The 21,165-nt window shown below is 39.1% G+C and overlaps 1 protein-coding gene across 1 annotated transcript in view; it reads right to left on the bottom strand.

Annotated features, from left to right (window-relative positions):
• The window catches only part of TAFA2 (TAFA chemokine like family member 2), a gene marked incomplete at its 3' end in the record, with an annotated part of 531,245 nt that extends 517,333 nt beyond the window's left edge, over window positions 1–13,912 (bottom strand). The window contains exon 1 of the mRNA XM_081248764.1: window positions 13,687–13,912. The remainder of the gene's footprint in view (window positions 1–13,686) is intronic.
• Between the last annotated feature and the right edge of the window lie 7,253 nt (window positions 13,913–21,165).

Genomic DNA, 21,165 nt, shown 5'->3' with positions numbered 1-21,165 from the left:
ACATATGAGTATGTGAATGAATTTTTCAAATTTTCTTGAATGCTAGATCTTTATCTCATTACTTAATAAAATTTTTTATCAAATGGAATTAGAGAATCATAGAAAGCTACGTATGGGAAATCTGAGAGATATTCAAAGAATGCTATGGACGTTATAGTGTAATTTTAATGATACAATTCTAAACTTAGAGAGGTAGGACCTACTTAGGATGTGTAGATAGAAATAATTTGAACCAAGACAATTCTTTAACCAGCAATCTATTAAGCAGAATGAGTCTACTATTCTAACAAGTATGACTGAGGTGCAGTACTATATGGTTAAAAACTCAGCTCTGAAGCCAGGGTGTATGATTCAAGACTTGTCTGATTCTTAAAAGCTATACAGCCTTGGTCAAGTCACTTATTTATAAAATAGGGATAACAGTAGCACCTTCTTCTGGAATTACTGTGTATACTAGATGAGAGAATTCATGTAAAGTGTTTGGCACAGTGCCTGGCACATTGTGAATGCTCCACTTTTTAATTTTTCAAATGTCTACAGATCTCCACAAAGAGTAAAGACCACAGGGGAAAGTCTCTATCCCCTCACAGTGTGCTTGTCCATGACAGCTCTGCAGGGGCACAGCCTTAATACAACGATCTCCAGGGTTAGCAGAGGGGAAAATACAAATAAAAAGCACCAGGCAGGGGCTTCCCTGGTGGCGCAGTGGTTGAGAGTCCGCCTGCCGATGCAGGGGACGCGGGTTCGTGCCCCGGTCCGGGAGGATCCCACATGCCGCGGAGCGGCTGGGCCCGTGAGCCATGGCCGCTGAGCCTGTGCGTCCGGAGCCTGCGCTCCCCAAGGGGAGAGGCCACAACAGTGAGAGGCCCGCGTAACGCAAAAAAAAAAAAAAAAAAAAAAAAAAAAAAAAGCACCAGGCATCCTCCCCACTTTCCTGCATTGCTCTCTCTTCCTGCTATCATCAGCTTCTCTACACAGCAGATCATTACAGGAAAGGTGGACCTCATGGTTTATGAGGTCAAGTTGCAGCAAGCTGAACAAAAGCCCAAAGAGAGAACAACAGAGAAAAACGTGAGTCTTCTTTCTGATATTAGAAAGAGCTGAGATTCTTTTATATATGTTATTGCTCCCCAGGGCTCTCTCCTTGGTGTTTATACAACACTCTTCCTGGAGATCTCATCTAGTTAGGTTTCAACAGCAACATGTACACTGATGACTCCCAAATCTCTATGTCATAACCGTAATTCTGTCCTGAACACCCAACCCAAATTTACCATTACTTATTTAGATTTCCTCTTGAGTATCCCAAGGGTACCTCAAACTCAGAATACTTAAAATTAAACCAACTATCTTCATCTAAATAGACTAGAGTAGCTTTGGGGATCTCACTGTATAAACAGCACCAGTCGCCCAAGCCAGGACCTATTCTTGACCCTTTCCCTCTTCAGCACATTCTGTCTCCAGGACCAATTGGTTCCATCTCTTACCTCTAAATTGTGCCTTTTCTTCCTCCCTTCTTCCAACGTTTTTTGTCAAACTCTTGCCAATTCTCACTAGCTCTCTAGCTGGTCTCCCTGGCTTCCTATTCTGGATGCCATGGAACCTCCCCTCTATAGTGCCACCAAAGGATCTTTCTAAATATCAGAGGAGGATGGGTCTGAAGAGGGTCCTCAGAACTAAAAGCCTGGCAGTGTATAATAGGTCATTAATTTTGTTACAATTCTTCTTAGAGTGGTTATGAAAGTGGACATAAACTACATAAAGAAAAAGAGACTTTCTTTAATGTAACATAAAGATGTACTGTTAAGAACTACAAAGGGTCTGAGACTTTTTATGCTACTTGGAAGCCTGCCATATTTTATGGATGCTGGCAAAAGACACAAGACTCCTGGGTCAGAGGACTTGTTACATAGCAAGAAGCATGAACATCACTTTCGAGTCAGTTCCCTTTGTCCGCAAGTCCCACAGGTGTGATACAAAGCAGTCCATATGTATGTTGCACATGCCTTGGTTTGTGGAACCTTGAGATTAGGAAATTTTTTATGATGGGCTACAAGCAGACACACCCTTTGTCTTGGAGGGAGACATTATTTTATTATGCTGGACAGCAAGCAAATCTGCCCTGTGATTCAGAGGAAGACATTATCTTCCAAGACTGATCATTTTCTAAACATCCTTAAAAAGATATTATGAAACAAAAGGGTACTTAGTGTCTTGAGAGACCCAGGGAGAATTTTCTTCCAACAGACAGGCTTTGAATTCAAGCCAACCTCTTGGCACTCCCTAGTTGTATGATTTTTACCAGTCTCTATCAGTTTCCTCACCTGAAATTGAGGATAGCACTTATCCCTAACTCACAGCCATTTTAAACATCAAATGAAATCACATGCATGAAACTGTTTTATAAACAATACAGCAGCATACAAATGTTGTTATTATTTATGCCTCTAGAACACACGATTGTTTATTATGCAGATAAAAAATATAGAATTTTAGAATAACAAAATTAAAGATCAATTAATAAAACACTTAGTTATCCCCTGAATATTCTAGGGTAGGCTTAGGTAGTACAAGTTGAAGAATAAAACATTTCTAGATCAAGAATTTCACAGTCTAGGAAGGAAGCAGACAGGGCAGTGTCTAAGATATGTTCAGGGGACAGAATAGAAGCACAGAAGGATGACCTATGGTCATCACTGACTTATAGAGCTTAGAGAGATCTAAGTAATCATTAAATCCAATTATCTTATTTACCACTGAGAAAACTGATGACAAAAATGTTCAGTAACTTTTTTCAGGGTTGACTACATGTAGGTGAGGTCAGAACTAGGATCCATTCTTTCTGGCTTTTAGTTTGGTTTAAAAAAACCCAAAAAACAAAAAAACCTGACAGAAATTTCTTATTCCTGGACAGAGTTTTTACAAAATCTAGAGGGAAAAATTGGTTTGGCACCATACATCTTTCCCTCTATAACTTTACTTTAGTTTGTTGCCATTTTACCTCTTTGTTCCCCAAGAATTACAATGGATGTGTTCTTTGTCTTTTTCCTTCTCTCAAAGGTCAATTATTTCCTCTTTTTGTTGTATAAAAATTCTAGCTAGAACGAACTTCCCTTCTGACCCTTTTTCTTCCCTTTCACTCCATCTGACCTCCTATCTAATACCTTTTTCCCATCATATCCTACAAAATGCTAACCCTGCCACCTTTATAATCCCTGATTGCCAGTTATTCAGTCTGCTTTTTGCTTTCATTTCACTCCAGTCTGCCATACCATCTACCCAGTGAACTTGAAGCAGATTTCACAAAATACAAAATGAAATATTAGCCACAAACCCTGAGGCCCATTTTAAAGACTAGAGGTAATCAGCAGCTAGGAAAAGATTCTAGTCAAGGAAGACCATAACTCACACAGTCTTCCCAGAAATATAACAGAAACTATGCTCCAAGGTAAAGTTTCACCAATATACAATAAGCTTGATTTTAATTCTCATTGATTTGAAAATCTTTCAGTACTATATAGTACCTAAATTTTTCATTAATCTCATATTTGAGATTGGGTTGGGAAAGAAGTATAGACCTGTCTTTTTCAATAAGTTCCACAGTGTCCCTAGCTCAATAGCCTTAGATCTTAATTATAAAAGTATGAGTGTTTTTGGACAATACAGAGAAAAATCATATCCCTTCAATTTAAAGTCTGTCCTCTGACTCATTAAAAAGTTCCAAAAATATACTTTATATTTCAAAGAGTGAAGACATTATATTTAAGGGTTTTTAGCAGCTTTTTAAGTATATAGGAATGTTAATATAACCAGTTTAATGCAATCTTTTAAAATAAAGGCAATGCAATAATTCAACTTTAAGTTTTTAACGATATAATGAGTTGCCTTTTTTGGTTTTATAATACACATGAGTTTGCTTCATATTCAAATACAGTCAAAGAATTTTAATTTTGTGAAATTATCTATGGTGCAAGCATTTAAAAGCTTTGCTTAACCCAGAAGGACTAAAATAAAATCAATACTTGAATACATACTATCTGTACTAAATAGCATTTAAAATTAGAACACCAGTAATTTTCAACATCATTGAAGCCAAGAACAATGATATCAGTCAATAGTGTTCCTGAAGGTGAAATAAGTAAATCTGGTTCATGATAAATTATGAAAATGGTAATTATGTAGATAAGAATAAATGGCTTTAAATTCCCTAATGAATGATAAGTCAAGTCACTGACAAGAGTAATCAAAATATATTCCATATGTGATTAACAACACTTAAATTTGACATTGACAAATATTATTTAATTCAAACAACAGTAGAATCACAAGCATATGTAGTCTCTAAACCTCCAGGTTACAATAAATTGTAGAAAGAATGGGAATACCGGCCAGCATGCTCATTTTGTTTTTGTCCTTGCTGTTTTGCCTAGAATGTATTTATTTTTTAATGCTAATATACCTTTCAGGTTAGAGATGGAAAGTGCAGGTCAAAATAAATGCGCTCTCTCTCTCACACACACAACAAACACACAATTAGAATAAATGACAGTTCTTCATAGAATACTTCCTCACACACTGAAGAAACATACAAAAAGACATTCTATCAATATGAACTATTGATCATCTTCCCATTAAATTTATTAAGTACTGTAATGTACCAGACACTGTGTTAAGCACCAGGAATCAATAGAAACATGTTAAACATGGTTCTGCCTCACAGAGCTTACAGTCTAATGGACTCAGTAAAATCAATTCATATCATTACTCAGCTATAAGCAAAGCTATTCAATATAACAGAAACTTCTATTAAAAGCACTTAAAAGAAACTGAGTAAGATTTAATAGCATTACTATTACAAACTATATTAATCATACAACTTGCAAGAAAACAAATTGATTCACTCTCTCTCAGACTGACATGTCTAAATCTAATCTCAGTTTATAATTAATATACCAGAATAAGAAAACATGTAAGAATTTCCCGGGCATTGATAAAACTGGCAACAAAATTTTTTTGAACTGAGCTTGTGACATGAGACCCAGGTCTTTTCTCAATAGATTAGAGTCACACATCTGAGCTATAACACTTCTGGCATTAGTAAAACTGGTTTAGTGAAAAAACTATTAATAAAATATGAAGAAGTTAAACTCCCTAAATGATAAGCTATTATGTCTTCAATACTAAATTGAACACTTATGAATTCTGTGCTCAGATTAAAGAGCCTTTGAGAAAAGTGTTTAGAGTCGGTGGCCAGGTTTATGCTGCTTACTACAAGGAGAAACCTGTCTGAGAAGAATTGGAGGCTTCCAACATTTGTGTGTGCATGAAATGAAATTCAGTGGTAAAGAAGCTCTCTAAAGCCTTGCGACTCAAGTACCAGCTGCATTAGCTTCATCCAGGAGCTTGTTAGATATGCAGAATCTCCAGGACCCACTGCAGAACCTGCATTTTAGCAAAATTCCCCCAGATGATTAGTGTGCGTGTCGAAGTTTAAGAAGCACCTATCTAAAGGGATAGGTTTTACTGAACTATAGAGCCATTCCAAATATTTGGCATAAATTTAAACTTCTGTATTCCCAGCACATCTCCTAAACCCTCCAAGGTACCACCAGCTTCAAGGTGAGTTCAGCAACAATGAGTCAATCAGAAGAAAACTACAAACAGCGGTGAGATTGAACCACACATTATTATCATTCAGCATCTCCAGCTGAGCCTTTTACTGTCAACCACCCTGGCTCCAGATGCAACTGGGGTTGGAGGATTGTACCTACAGAGGACAGAAGGGCTAGCTGTCTTCACACATCCCTCTGTCAACAGTGACACAGTCATGTTGCAGGCCCTTAGCCTGCATATGGCCCACAGATATGTCTGTTGGCCCACACAGTACTTCAAATTTGAATTTAATACCATCATTTATAAATCTGAAACTTTCACGTTAAAACATCTGCACATCTAAGTTCTCTTCTACAAATCATGGCAACACCAGACCCACATTCCGGCATGGCAACAAGTGGAGCCAAGGTTCGGCTATCCCACTCAGAATGCCAGAATCTCCACTATTCCCTACAGTCTCCCCAACACTGTAGCTGAGGCTATGTGTCAGTTGCCATTTGTCATCTTCCATTTGGTCTGCTTCATTCATTCACATTCCCAGCCTAACTCCTATAGGCATTTGAATTTGCAACCCCTTTAAGAGGCTCTAGGAAGCATCATGTCACTGATCTCAAGTCATTCAGCCTATCTGAATTTCTTTCTTTCAGGTACGTAACTCAGGAAAAGGAGCTATTGTTTGTGTCACCTTTAGTTTGATCATCGATCTTGTAAGCTGGAATCAATCCACTAAACTACATTATTACCTCACCTTAAATACACACTGTGATATTTTTCTTCCCAACTCAGACATTTTAACTATTTTAACTCTTTTCAGAACTGTACTTCACAGTTATAAACAAGAATTAATAGAAAGAGCAGATATAACACAAATACACTGTTGAACCATTCCTCCAGATTCATTTCAAAACTTCAAGTACTATACTAAAACAGTAAATTCTGTATCTTTGTCTTTTTTGTTTACTGAAATACCCCAAGCACCTAGAGAGTGTTCAGCAAATACTTATTGAATATATGAATGAACTTTCCCAAGGATTATAAATTCTCTAAAGTTCATATGCAGATTTTGAATGACTGTGTTTCATTATTAACAGGTATATGAAGATTATTCATTTGCTAACTAGTTCTATTTGGATTAATCAACCAAACCATTTTATCTCAGTGACTATGAAAACCAGCAGTAAAGAAGAGACATGTAACCTCAACAAGCCTAAGACTCATGGCCTATCACAACTTGTTTTGCAGCAAAACAGCATCATGCAAAGTAGGCAAAATGGATAAACAGAATAAGAGTTAGTTTGATTCAATTTTATATCCCTACATCTATAGTCTTTAGTCATCACCATAATCATCATTAACATCATCATCATCATCCCAATCATATAAAACTTAACTTTTACAAATTGCTTACTGAAAAGCATTTATGGAACTTTTACTGGTGCTCCAGGAACTTTTTGTGCTAGATGTCCCTTGACTTTCTGAATAAAGGTATGTCCTGGAATACTGTTATACTTCCCATACCATGATGTTTAGTAGGTCAGAATACAGGAAAAAATTACAGTTTTAATAATCTTGAAAATTTGACTGAAGAAAATATATTGCTGAGAAACTGAGGCACAGAGAAATAAATTGATTTTCTTGTGGTTACATGGTTATTTATTGGTAGAGTTAGAAAAGCATCTCCAGAGCTCTCACCACTGCACCACATTAGTTTTATAATAGTCATTTTCAAAATTTATCTGCTAACTAAAATGAAAGCCAATGAATTTTAACCACTCAACAAATTATGTGATGAGCAAATATATCTTCAAATAGCAAAGTCTAAATTTTGACCCAGTTCTGGTGTATTTATAAACATACAACAATCAATCTAAAAGGAGTTTGCAATAATGCTACATATGTATCTTAGCAGGATACTACTGTGATACAACATTTCAAGAACTAAGCCTGAAAAAAAAAATTAGGTTAGAATTTTCCTCGAACTTAAAGCTGCCCAAAATGGGGCCTCTGTTTTCTGGAGTATGAGATTTCAATGCCCTTTCACTCTCCCCTTGGGCTTTGGATTGCCTGACTTAAAGGTGGATCATCTACCTCCTTTCTCCTTTTATACCATAAAAGAGAGCTAAAGTTAGAGCTGTTTCACTCAAACTCAACTTTCTGAAGAAAATACAAACAAAAGCAGGACCACGTCACTGCTACTGACATGTCTGATGGCCATTCTAAGGAGGAATTTACTGAACTCTTCAGCACCAACAAATTTGAGTATGCCATCCATCATACACCTACAACAAGGAAAACTAAACTGAGAAGGAAATGGTAACAATAACTAGGTTTTTCCACCTTAAATGAATTTGGAACTGTCATAAACTAATATAAATTTAAAATATAAGTATATATGTTGTTTTCCTCAAATAATCTGAGTTGACCACTTCTGAATTCTTCTTATCTGAACAATCACAAATTTGCTACATCGGTCCATCAAGCTCTATTATTTGAGTAGACCCAAGTTTTAGGGCTGTAAAAGCCCTGCTCTCTTGAAGAACCCATTCTAACAAAGTCTCAGTGTTCTATTAATAGGTTGAGGTTTTGTTATTAAGATTCCTATGACCACATAACCCATTTTTAGTTGCCTGCCTTTGCTTACTCCAATCCATCAAGACAAAAAATATGAAGCCAGAAAAATGCAGACTAGGACAAATAACACACCTTGCATTTCTTATATAGATGGTCTTTTTCATAATAGAGCAGGAGAGAGAAAGCATATTTACTTCCTCCAATATTTAAGTACAATTTTCACTGGAATCTCCAAGAAGGATGTTAAAAAAGGGAGAAAAACTCAGCCAGAACCAAAGAAAACCATGGCACAGTTTTTACATATAAATAATAATTTTTAGTGGTCAGTTTTTTTGCACCAGAAATAATCCATTTGTATCCTCATAGCTCAGGCCATTCTGCTTGAAAACTTTAATTCCAAAGCACATATACACTTTTCCAAAAATCTTCTGTCATAGTGCCTACTGTGGATACATTCATGAATTCACTTATAAAGAAGGGCATAATCTGCCACCTCCATAATCTGTTCTGTATTATTAAACTCAACAGAAAGCTCCATATGCAGCGACAGGAGGCCATAGGCAATTAACACTGTAAACTGTAAGGTTTAGAATCTTTGTATGCACATGCATGCAATTATACAGTGACTAGTTCATAGCAGCAAAAAAAAAAAAAAAAACTCATAAAAATATTTAGTAAAACAAACCTTTGCACTCTCCGGGCTTTACGTGAAGAGTTAGCTTTATGTAGCACAAAAATAAAAGAGCAAAGAAGACTTGTTTGGCAGATTGTCCCCATTTTGTCAAAGTACTAAATTTAGCCTACCACCATAATTGCTAAGAAGGCAACATTATCACATTATCCAATCTCTCTGTAAAGAGTTTCCAAAATCTACTGTGTAAAAGGAGCATTATAAATATAAATTTAATTGATAAGTATGTTTGTGCTATTGCTAGGGGAAAGGGAGATGTACCTTTGCTAACTGGCCATTCAGGGGAAATCATAAAATAATTACAGGTACTATGGAGTAATTTAGGAAACTGAAGGAAGTGATTAAAAGGACTTTATCTAATATAAGCATATAAACTATGATTCCCTAGCTATATTTCATACCCCATAGGGATAATTGTGAATAAAACGGAATACTTTCTTTACAGCTTATATAGTCATGTCTCATCTGAATCCCAAGTTACCTGAAAGTCTTATATTTTTCAATGGTAATAATAATCAATTGCCTAAATATGCTAGATTTTCACTAATTCCAGTGACTAGGTGGCCTAGTTACAGCACAGGATGAAATCCAACAACGACATGTGGTATACACATTGGAAATGGGTGCATTTAGGAAATTTAACAAATTTGGAGTATAATATCAATATGTTTCTGGAAATTTTGTAGATACCATTTGAAACCAGAATAGTATGCGCTAATGTAACACACGGTTTGTGTTTTGACTGTGGAGGCACATATTTAATAAAGACAGAATACAGATATATTCACTGTTTAAAATGTGTTGAGATTTCTAGTCATAGTGTCAATAAACACATCCCAAAGCACCCCTACATAGAGGACAAAAAATTGATTTTTTTTTGCATTTGTAGCCTAATGAATAAAAATATCTCCGAAAGAAAAACTGAAGAGAAAAAATACTGCCTGCAACGGTGGCTCAAAGAGTAAAACTCAATTATAAATGACCTTGTTAAACCATGGTTGCCCAGTTGCACTGTAGGTCAAATCATGTAAAATAGTGAAAAACTAGGTACCTTAAAAATGTAGACATTTTTTTAAAAGTCATTCCCTGCCCCTTCAATACTAAACCAGTATTTTACATGGATCCCATTAAAAGCATATGTATGTATGTATGCATGTGCATATATATGTATAGAAGTAGAAATTAGATTCATATTGCAGAGAAAAGTATTTAAATACCACTTTTCTTCACATTCCAATGAAGTCTAACCATTCCTCTTAAAATTTCTGTTGAGAATAAGCAGAAGATAAGAATTGTTAGCTATATTTCACTGACAGGGCACTGAATCACTGTGCCAAATGAATAGCATCAGATTTTCTAAAAATTACCCAGGAAATCAGCGGCCAATGACAACTAAAAACCAAAACTAATTTCTAGGTCTCTGTTTGCTAGGGCCACCTTTCCACCTCCCGTTTCAGACTGCACTCCAAACCAAAAGTAAAACTGTTCTCTAAAAAGACTTACAGTAACTCATTGTGGGACTATTCCTCCTCTTCCAGTGGTACAGTTCCATGTGCTCTAAGTAATTCAAACTAAACCAAAGAATTTTCCAACAAAATAACAAAGTCACCATATTACATGGCATTAAAATCAATGGTTCATAAGCAAGATATAGGATGTGAAATGCTGTGCAGGTATGTGGACCAGACATGAGGTTGATTCGGCTGGCTTGGCCTTCATATCTGGCAGCAATCTGTGTTAATGCGTTTCTTCTCTTTGTTTTGATGGAGCCCTACTAATAACAAGTTGATGAACTGCGTTTGTAAATGTCAGTTATAGATCAAAGGGGGCTATGTTAGATGCTTATTTTACTTCAACTTATGGTTTTTCACCTAGAAAACAAAACTGCATTGCACAGTAAAGTTCCTTATTTTTACTTGACTCTTCAATGAACAAAACAGCTGCAGAATAATGCGATTTAATGAGGCATTCCTAATAAAATACTGGAGAAGTAAAAGCAGGGGCACTGAACTGTTTCTGTTTGTTTCATCTTCTCAAATATATTAGAAATAACTGATGACACTTTGGAACATTCCTAGTTTGGGACATGCATTAAAGAGGTAAATGCCCATTCGTTTGCTGCCACAGCTGAACTTAGGCAGAATTTGACAGTACCTTTTATTAGGGCCCATGATAAAAAACAAAACAAAACAAAAAACAAAAACAAACGTCTGGAACATGCTGGAGAGGCACATCTTACCCTACCTGTATGGGATAATCCATAACCTGCAATTAGTGATAAATCAAACTTAAAATGCACTTTCAACATTTACGTATTCAAAAACACATTGTTAAGGATCATCATTAAAATACTACGTTAAAGATACACAATCCAGGACAACTAAACCTTTCTGATATTATACAAAATAACTTCCATAAAATCTTCTATCACCCCCTGAATTTCATCACTTCATAAATTTTTAAAAAGGAAAAGTGGCCATGTCTAAAAACAGATCTTTTTACAGCTGTTGTCATCACATTTTTATAACTCGGTGGTTAGTAAATACTGTAATGCAGTCTCCAAGCAATATGTACCTTTTTTGACATAGATCCATGGGATCTCAGTGAATCTTCACTCTCCAGTTTGTCACTTAAAATAGCTAATACTTTTCAGATTCAAAATCACACATACTCAGAAAGCTTAGGTTCCTTTTTAGCACAACTTGTAGCATTACAGGTGTTTGCTTTCACGTCGAGGTTTTTTGGTTCTTCCGTAAGAGACATATATCATAGCACTATGTATAAATATGTAAATTCAAGCATCCTAAATTACAAGACTGTATTAAAGGCAAGAATCAAGATTTCAGTCTCAAAGAATGCCTGATTTGAATAAAGCCACACAATAAAACTGTGTTCTGCCTCTTAAAAGTACTGTGTCTAAGCAGTTGGCAGTGTGACACTGCTTTCATAGTATTATGTCTATAAATAATGCAATCTAATTTTTTTCATTGAAAATTAAGAAAATGAAAATAAAATAAGCTCCAGTGTGGTTCGTAATGGCCTTTCAATGGCTACAGATGGTTTTAAAAATTAGGACTCTAAAAAGGTCAGTATGCAAACAACTGACCCAGGAAGAGATCCAGAACAGAATAAAGTAGGAAAAGGGAAGATTAAATGTGTCTGATCATTTTTAAGGATCTTAGGTGCCAAATTTGAAACTGTAAAAGATTCACCAGTCTGAGAGTACATGTGCAAACATGGGAAGGCTGGAATAAATACAAATAATCTTAATGCCCTGGTTTTTAAAGCCTTTAGAAGTGTTTTCAGAATCCTTTGCTAGTTATTGCCATTTAGGACTTTACCCAGAAATCTTAAATTAATTACTCATTTGTCTTAACTTACATTGCCTAACAGAGCAGTTTTAAAGTGTTAATTGATAATAGTCTGAATGTTGATGTCTCAAACAATCGAGTTGGGGAAGACTGGAACCAGATAATTATCATGCAGTCAATAGTCATTAAAATTCATCCTGTCCTGAGTAAAAGACCCTTATACACTGACTGCTTTGGGGGTACTTTTCAGAGCAAAGGTTGCATACAGGTTTGTTTGGTTTTGTTTTTTTCAAGAATGATGTTTGCAAAATTCAAGAGGGTATTTAACACTCACAAAAAGGAGACATTTTCTTTTCTGTCTTATTGCCACAAGCCAAACTCACCCAGCACCGGGTGAAAACAGGCTAGCTATCCACTGTAGTGACTACACCTGTGATTCCACCCAGTTCAGGCAATCGTTTAACACTTGCTCAGGAGGTGGAATACTGACTCGAAAGCCTCACGTCTACCACGGGGCTCTGCAAGCACCTACAGTTCCTCCTTTTCAAGTGGGGACTAGATAGCTCAGCCCGCAGCTCTAGGAGAAACAGGGCAATGGATCTCAAACTTTCCTTTACAAAGGCAGTTTCTGGAAATAACACGTTCCCCACTGACAAGTGAAGATCAGTGGCTTAAAGAAAACACCTCTTGGTGGAACCTGGCCTTTTGGAATAGAAGGGGGAAGGGACAGGAAAGCAGTGGGGCAGAAAAACCGTGTACTATTAGCAAGATTCTAGAGGCATCTATGCGGAAATAAATGAAAAACCGTTAGTTTCTCGAAGCTGTTCTTTTTCTGAACGCTGTTCCTAAAATGATCCTTGTCCTAAAGCTCTCCTGTAGTATCCTTTACTGAAGCTTTATCTCACTCAGTAGTAAAGCGTCCGGTACCAAATCTAAATAAACCTTTACACAGATGAGGCTCCAGAACTTATCAAGAAGATTCTTTATGAAAATGGTTAGAGGTGGAGAAATCAATAGCCTCATTGAAACATCCACCCTCTACAGACAGGCCCGAGAAGTAACGAATCAGAAGTGGACAGAAAGTGGGGATTTCAGAAAGGCGACCTGACATCCCATTGATCCTCCCTTGAACGCGACCCCCAACTTCTTTTTAGGAGTCCAAAATGGTTACGAACCGAGATTGGTTTGGTTGAGAGATCGAATTAAAACCCACTTCAACCTCGGCCGGGTCGCTCGTTGTGTTAAGAGAAATGGGGCACAGAAGAGAGGGAGGGCAAGGCTCTCGGAACCGCCTTACACTTGCTCAGATCCCCTTCTCGGCGTTCCTCTACCCCCGCCCCTACCCTGGACGCCCAACCAGCATCTGCTATCACCTCTCGCCTTCCCCGGGCAAGCTCCCTACAGCCCCCGACCCTCGGAGAGGGGAGGGCTTCCGGGCCCCGGGTCCTCCAGCTGCCGCCCGAATCCCCAGCGCCGGCGGGAGGCGCGGCTGGCACCTACCTGCAGCCCGGCTTCCTGGTGGCGGCAACACCTAGCGATGCTCCTGCAGCTTCCGCGGGCCCGCGCCAGCCTTATCGCTCTTGCATCGCTTCCAAGATGCCAATCCGCCGTCACCGTTCTGGGGCATAGGGAACCGAAGTCTGGTGGTGTGTGCTCGTGGAGGGCGTGTGAGTGTGGCCCCGAGCGTGCGTGTGTGCGCGCGCGCGCGTGTGTTTCCTCCTCCGAGAGCAAAGAGGGTTCAGGAATCTCTTGACATCCAAACTGGAATCCCCTGAAAGTGGGTGGAAGATGGCGTGCGGGAGCCTCGTTTCTTTCCTCCTCTCGTTTTTCACAAGTCAAAGTAATCAAAAGATTTGTTTACTGGGGAAACGCCGAAGTCCTGCAGCCCTCGCCAGCGCCCGCGGTCGCCAGCGGTCCTCGCCGGTTGCGCGCGGTGCGCTCAGCTCCTCACAATGCGAGAATCAAGGCGGTCTTGCAGCAGGTACCGCTCTTAGTCCATCTCTGATTTGTTTGCTTTGAACGCCGAGTAAAGACTTTTCCTCCTGCCACACGTCGTCTCTGCCTCTCACACATACACACACTCACGCATACTCGGTTCCTTTTCCCCCGCCCTCCCTTTTTGCTCTCTGGGGAAAGGCAATTGGACGGAACAGTTCACCTTCAGAAAAAGCAGCCTCCGCCACGTACTTCTCCAGTTCCCTGGCTCTCGTAGGTCCCGGGTCTCCGTTGTGCGAGAGTTGCTGGAGAGGTTCGGGGCAGGAAGGAGGAGAGGCTCTGAGCTCGGCAGTCTTCCGCCCGCGAGACGCTGGAGTTCCTCCGTCAGGCGCCCCTGTTCCCGCTTTTAGCAGATAGGTCCCAGCTGATGCCCTCTCGGAGACTTGGCGCCAAGTCCACTTAACAGCAACTCCAGGCCAGCTGCAGACCCTCAATCCCTCCTCGAAGTGCTGCGGGCAGAGCCCCACGCAGCCCAACCGCTGCCCCTCTAGGCATCGTGGGCTGGGAGGAAGGGAAACCGCCGCTGTCCCCCGTCCCTAGTACGCTGGGCACAGTCACCGCCGAGAAGGTGCGTGTTCCAACATCGAACACAAGCGAGCAGGTGCTGCGTGTGTCAGTTCGCTAAAGGAGGGGAGGGAGATGGGGCGGGGGAGGAGGGCGGGGGAGGAGGGCGGGGAAACAAATCCGGTCACCAGAATAAAAAGAATTAAGCGGTTTAGAAACCGAAGCCTCCTCTCCGCCGCCCACCCTAGGGCGCTGCACTGTCAAAAAAAAAACACTAGTGGTACCTTTTAGAAAGTCACCGTAGAGGGCAGAGCCCCCTGTTCCACCCAGACCCCTTATTCCACCCAGCCTGGACGTCCAGAGAGTCCGGAGTGACTGACTTCCCTGTATAGTACAAGGAGAACGCAGGGAGGAAATAGGTGCCAACACTTCAGGTTGAGCTAAGCAGGAAAATGCGAGGGCGGGACCAGGCGGCGTTGCCTCCCTCTGTCTCCCAACAGCCACCTCTGTTAGCAGCCGCAGCTGCTTCTGAGAGGAAACTGCGGTCTCGCAGAAAAAGAAAGAGGCAGTACAAGATGAGAGGGCGGCAATTGGTATAAAAGCTGGACTATGTCTCCCTCTAGAGGGAGGCCAGGGTTAGAAAGCTTTACTGACTACGACTCCAATTTCTCCACAAAGAAAAAGAAAACAATATCGGTTCCAGAGAATTTTGTACTTTTACAAATTCCAACCTCTAATGGATTTAGAGAGAGGATTTGCACTGCAGGCTTATGTAAGCAGAGTCCTTGCTAAAGGAACCTCTCAATATTTACAGAAATTTAATAGCAAGACGCTGGAAGGTCATTTCCTTACAGGTTTGGTCAATTTGGGTGTTGGTTTAAGCAGTATGCATACGAGCTCAAAAGAAGGATCTTCTTAGACTCACTCTGATCAAGTTTGGCGATGAACAATACCTTAATCTAGTGATTAGAGGATTATGCAAAAATGAATAAGTAGTAATAATGAATTTAGAAAAAGAAAAGAAAATCTAAAGCAAAGAAATAGCATGCTGATCCAGGAAATCTTACAAGCCCCTTACATCTAGGGATATCTCAAAGATCTTGCTTTGGAGCCAATATTCATACTCTTATTTAACTAAACTAATCATTGTCAACTAAACTAACCAGAAGAGGAGTTCGGGGTTTTTGAGCGTCAGCTGCTGGCATTCCTTGTCTGGTGCCTACAATAAACATTGCACTTTCCTTCACCAAAACCTGGTATCAGTGGATTGGCTTTACTGCACCAAGGCAGGTGGACCCAAGTTTTGTTCGGTAACAATAGTGTCATGGATGTTATAATGTTTTGTTACTTCAGTCAAGTCCAAGCTAGGTTCCATCCATAACTTTAATATTTAGATTTTGTGATCTAACTATTTGAAAGTTTTCATTCAAAATATTTCTATATGATACAACAAACTAGTGAATATAACAAAAAAGAAGCAGACTGACAGATATAGAGGACAAACTAATGGTTATCAGTGGCAGTAGAGGAGCAATACAGGGCTGGGGGAAAGAGAGGTACAAACTACTGGGTATAAGATAGGCTCAAGGATGCACTGTATAACACTGAGAATATAGCCAATATTTTGTAATAACTGTAAATGAAGGGTAACCTTTAAAAATTGTACAAAAGTTTTTTAAATAAACTTAAAAATAAATAATAAAAATAAAACAAAAAATTCTGTATGTTTAAAAATTATAAAAAATGTATTCAAGTTTTTATTAAACTCCTTCCCATTTCCATTCACTCTGAATTTTTGAAGTAGTCATATTTTAACTTGATAATCTAATTTAGTACAGGCTTAAAGAAAGAAAAGAATTTATAAGAAATAGCTTAGACTGACTGAAGTCATTTAAAACAAGGAGCCAAAACTAAGTCATGTAGTTTTATTATTTAGCTAATTGTACTATAGTAAGTTTGAATCAGTCAAACGCATGGCAGTCATTTGAGGTAACCTCACCTGGTCTCTTTCAAAAGTTTCATGTCATATGGTCAAAGATTTTTATTTCATTCCTCTTACTGTTAATGAAAGTGGGGTCTGGCTGCTTGCCACTCAAAAGCCAAAAAAGAGGCAACGTTGCTGGAAAGGAAAGCTTGCTTTATTTTGGATGCCAGCAACAAGTGGGGGAGAGCAGACTCCTGTCTAAAGGCCAACCTGACACAACCACTGACAATCAGTGGGCAAGACCTCTTATGGACGGAGGAAGGGGGCTACATGTAGAAACAGCACAGTTAGCTCTGACAGTCATCTTGAAATTGGTCATGTGGTGGTCTGACCAATGTTATCCTGATTGTCTTAAGTACAATTAATCTTCAGTTCCAGGGTCAATTCCCATTTCCTTGAGGCCAGTTTTTGGAATTGTGGCAGCTTATGTCAGAGCTACAGCTGGTCATCATGTGGTTAACTTCTTCCACCTGGTGGAAGTTTCAGTATCTACAAGGCAGCTCACAGGATGTGGCTCAGGATATTATCTATAGCCCTTGAGGAGGAACCAAAGGTCCTTGACCTTGCTTAATGACAAAACTATTATTATTTGGACTCCTTTTACTGTTTTCCTTTGTTTCTGCATTTTCTCACTTCTCTGATTAAACTTATTCTTTGGCTAAAGTTTTTGCACAGACAAAAGGCAGGCAGAGGCCATGGTGGGGGGTGCGAAGGACCATGGGGTCCTGCTCCGTTTCATTACCTAGCAACTTATTTCCCCAGGGAGCAAAGTTTACATTTTAAAACACCTGGCGCTGTTTCATTGCCAATCTTACAGTATTCTCAGTCTGCTATGTTAAGTAGTAGGATGGAATCCAAGCAGGAATGACTGGAAATCTGGACTCTGTGCTGGGAGGCATAGCCATTTACAAAATCACTTTAGAACATTGGCCTTCCTTTCTTACAAGAAATATAAAGTATACTTTATAATCCTTCTAGCTTCTAATTCAAGTAGCTCTCTGTGACTATAGGAAAATCTATCATTTTATCATATTGTTAAATTTTTATTTTTATTGTTAAAATATATGACATTTCATCCTTATTTTCCTAATTAAACCCATCATGTTTTTACAAAAATGTAAAGAAAAAAGTTCGTAAAGAGAACAAATGTGTAAATTAATTACAAAATATAATAGAATTTCTTATCCAAAGTCATATGATACTTAAATTCTGTAATAACCTTTGTACTTTTTGTACAGATCCAGATAATTTCTAATGATTTTTAGATCAAGGTATTCCTATTTCCAGCACCTCCTAGACTTTGAAATCAAATATTTTGTTTTCCTTCTGAAACAAAATGGCAAATACTTCCCTAGTTTAATAGAAATCTTGAGGTGATACTTCTTATCTTCTGTTTATTTAAACTGCCTGCCTCCTCCCATATAAACAGTAAAAACTAATTACTTGGAATGCAGAACTTCACTGACAGTAACCCAGAGCATAGCTCTTCATGTTCTGAGAGCTCACTGAAACATCACTTTGGGGCACTATAAGCTTGCTGGAGGCTTTCTATATTATCGCAAATTCTTATCTCAAGTCCTCACAACATGCCATAAAGTACCTGATATAACCCCATTTTACACATGAAAAAAATTGAGACAATTTCACCGTGATTAAGTGGCAGAGCTGGGAATTAAACCAGATGGCTCTACCTGAATCCAAAACCAGTTTTTGGTTTGGTTTTGGCTTTGATATTTTTTTCTACCCTCCCCAGAACCACCACTAAAATAGGCTGTCTTCTATATTACAGGGAAATAAAAATCATTTGGACCTGGATATCGAAAAAACTTAGCTAAAGAATGTGAGTCCATTAATAAGAATAGAAAGAAGTTATTCATGGGAAAGAGAGAAGAAAAATTGGCACCAGATCCCCTCAGCACTCAGCCAAGGTCTAGGATATTAAAACAAATGAACAAAAAAATTCTGATTCCTAGTGTGTAAGTGAAGAGGAGTGCCGTTCATTCTTCCTTATCTCCTCTTGTTTTGTTTATTTGGTCCTAACCACCTCATTCTACTGATATCTTTTTCAGTAATGTCTCCCTCACTCACTTTTGTTTTCATGTAATTAGGTAAACAGAAGGAAGCACAGAATCCGTTTCACATAACCTAAGGTGGCATGTTATTAACTTTTAGAATCCCCATCACCTAGCATAGTACTTAATACACAATAAATACTCTATAAATACATTATGGTCAGTAATCAGGAAACCAAATTGGTCAAGTGAGCAGACTGAAACCATGATGATAAACCAAAAGAATTACTCCACAGAGCCATATGAGAAAGTAACTGAGGTAGGAAAACTGCCCTATATGGAGGAGTGAGGCAAATGGAACAAACCACTCCAAAACTTAGTGGTTTAAAGAACAAGCATTGATTTAGTTCACATTTTTGTGGGATTGGCAATATGGGTTGAGCTCAGCTCGTCAGCTGGGCAGTTCCTCTGAACTCAGCTGAGCTCACTTGTGTATCTGTGGTCAACTGGCACTATAGTGCCTCACTATAAGCTGACTGTAAGCTGGAGTATTTGAGAGTAACTAAGCTGCTAGTCCCTTATCATCTAACAGGGTACACTAGCTGTTTACATGGTGGCAATCACAGGCTTCCAAGAGTAGCAATAGGGGAAGCCTCAGTACCCCAGCACTTTCCAAGTCTCTGCTCACATCATGTTTGCTACAGTCCCCTTGGCTAAGCAGTTCATCAGACCAGCCCAGATTCAAGGGGTGAAGAAAGACTCCATCTCTTAATCGGTAGAGCTACAAAAACCTAGTACATTAAAGAACCTGGTATGGGGGGAAAAGTATTTGCTTTCATTTTTGCAATCTAGCATGATAGCTATCCCAGAAAGCTAGCATCTTGCACGGTAGCTTAATCCACCAAGTGTTTCATGGACTGACCTGTGCACAGCAGAGTATTCCCATTATAGATTAGAGGACACCTGTCTTGGGTAAGAACAAGATGTTTGTTCAGATTATTGAGTCCCTGGACTGTTCCCATTATCAATTTAAAAGAAATAGTCCATCCAACACCTTTCACCAATACAATGCAACACGTTTCTGTAATTCTCTGTCTCACTAGAAAGTGCAAATGTTCCAAGATTTAACATACTTTCCACATTAGCCATTGAATTAATCTCAGGGCTTTAATTTACAATTCAGATTTATCAACAGGATTATAAAAATTCGACTTGTTAAGCTAGAAATCACTAGCCACTTTTACGTGACAGTGATTATGTCATCTTTGGTACACAAACCTGATAGCATCTATTTCGGTTATTTAGAGACTTTGTTTACTTCCTGATTTTTTTTTTTTTTTTTTTTTTTTTTTTTTTTGCGGTACGCGGGCCTCTCACCATTTCAGTCTCTCCCGTTGCGGAGCACAGGCTCCGGACGCGCAGGCCCAGCGGCCATGGCTCACGGGCCCAGGCGCTCCGTGGCACGTGGGATCTTCCCGGACCGGGGCACGAACCCATGTCCCCTGCACCGGCAAGCGGACTCCCAACCACTGCACCGCCAGGGAAGCCTACTTCCTGATTTTTTTTATCATACTCCAAAGAATTGAGATGAGTAAAACCTACTATAATGGCTTCCCAAATGGACTTGGCTGAAACCCTTGGCACCACCTCACCACATCTGCAAACAATCTCTACCTGGTTAACTCCAACTCATTCATTAAGGCTCAGGACAAGGGTTATCTTCTCTAAAAAATCATCCATAATTCCCTTAATCCACTATATTAACCGTTTCTCCTCTGTGCTCCCAAACACCTGAGAGTTCCCTCTATCTTAACACTTATCACATTGTGTTGTAATTGAGTCATTTTTAATAGATTATCCTACATTAGACTATATCCCTCTTGAAGGTACACAGTCATGTTCATCATTGTTTCATCTACGAAAGCTACAGACATGAATGGATGAGCAACTAATATATCTCAGTTCACAAGACTGTGGAGAAATGTATGGTCACATTTATTTTATTATCCAATAATAATGACTTTAGGCCTCCATCTTGCTGATCACAAGCATTACATGCATCTAGACACTAGAGTCCCAAGTGCCTACAGGCACTCTTGAAGAATGCTGACATGGTTTATAAAATTAGCCTTCTTCATTACTGCACCTGCACACACACCAGAGACAGGAGCTCAAATGCACTCCTTAAGGTCTATCTTGTCCTGCTGACCTCCAGAGCTCCACCTGCCTGTTTCTATTTCCTACATTCAGCTGCTTCTATGCACATTTTAGCACTAAGCCCCACTTCAGAATAGTAACTGAAGTTCAATTTGCTCCAACAGCTGAACAGCAGTGGTTCCTTGAGTACAGGGAAAGTTTCACTTCTCCACAATGTTATACTCAGTCCAAGACCAAAGAAAAATAGCCCTAGACTCTAGAAGACCCATCTCTTGGTGAGCAACTTAAGTTACAAGCACATAGATATTTTCCCCAAGGTGTGCCCGC

The sequence above is a fragment of the Mesoplodon bidens genome (assembly GCF_964165515.1).
Source record: "Mesoplodon bidens genome assembly, chromosome: 11".
In the NCBI taxonomy this organism is placed as follows: Eukaryota; Metazoa; Chordata; class Mammalia; order Artiodactyla; family Ziphiidae; genus Mesoplodon; species Mesoplodon bidens.
The sequence above is the reverse complement of the archived record's forward strand: the minus strand, read 5'-3'. Positions and strand labels throughout refer to the sequence as shown.